The sequence below is a fragment of the Bison bison genome, unplaced genomic scaffold (genome assembly GCF_000754665.1).
Source record: "Bison bison bison isolate TAMUID 2011002044 unplaced genomic scaffold, Bison_UMD1.0 scf7180017864526, whole genome shotgun sequence".
In the NCBI taxonomy this organism is placed as follows: Eukaryota; Metazoa; Chordata; class Mammalia; order Artiodactyla; family Bovidae; genus Bison; species Bison bison.
Genome location: NW_011495077.1, coordinates 1,006,674 through 1,007,324, shown reverse-complemented (window position 1 = coordinate 1,007,324; position 651 = coordinate 1,006,674). Strand labels below are relative to the sequence as shown.

Genomic DNA, 651 nt, shown 5'->3' with positions numbered 1-651 from the left:
TAACAGTTTGAGGAAGTAAGCATTCAGGATACATCATGAATATTTATAAATACACGGTCAAAGTTCTTCTAGCTTAATCAGTAAGAGTAGAGCCTCTGCTCGAGTTAAAGGAAGATGGAACTAAGTCCGGTTTTCATGTCAAATTTTATTTTGTCTGTTATTATAGTTATTAGCCAGTGCTGTAGGTTCTGAGTGGTATCAGGAACTTTGGTCTGTACGCTGCTAATGCTGACCTTTGCCTGCCAGCAAATCCCTGTGGAAGCTGATAATGCTGTGAAGATTGGGACAATTTGGAGAAACAGATTAAAAAAAAAAAAAAGGGCGCTCTTACCTAGGAGGGTGTGAATGTTGAAACATTAAGGTCAGTTTTTTGCACATATTATAATTTCTGGAATAGATTCACTTGACGGCTCCCTCGAATCAAGATGATTATTTGTCTAGAGATTTGGGAAGAAAACCTGGTGAATCTGGTATCTGAGGGTACTGATTAGGGCTTGTCCATCGCACTGGTAAAACAGGAAAACTGTTTTCAATTATTTTCATATAAAGCTCAATTTGGATATTTCTTTTTTTAAATTTATTGAAGCATAGTTGATTTACAAAGTTGTGTTAATTTCTATTGCACAGCAAAGTGATTCAATTATATATATA

The 651-nt window shown here is 35.5% G+C and overlaps 1 long non-coding RNA gene and 1 gene segment (V, D, J or C); one reads left to right on the top strand and one right to left on the bottom strand.

The window, feature by feature from the left end:
* LOC104981963 overlaps positions 1–651 on the bottom strand; it is a 916,007-nt gene that overhangs the window by 338,376 nt on the left and 576,980 nt on the right.
* LOC104981969 overlaps positions 112–651 on the top strand; it is a 62,364-nt gene continuing 61,824 nt past the window's right edge. Inside the window, exon 1 of the long non-coding RNA XR_824451.1 lies at positions 112–361. This is a non-coding gene — a long non-coding RNA (uncharacterized LOC104981969). The remainder of the gene's footprint in view (positions 362–651) is intronic.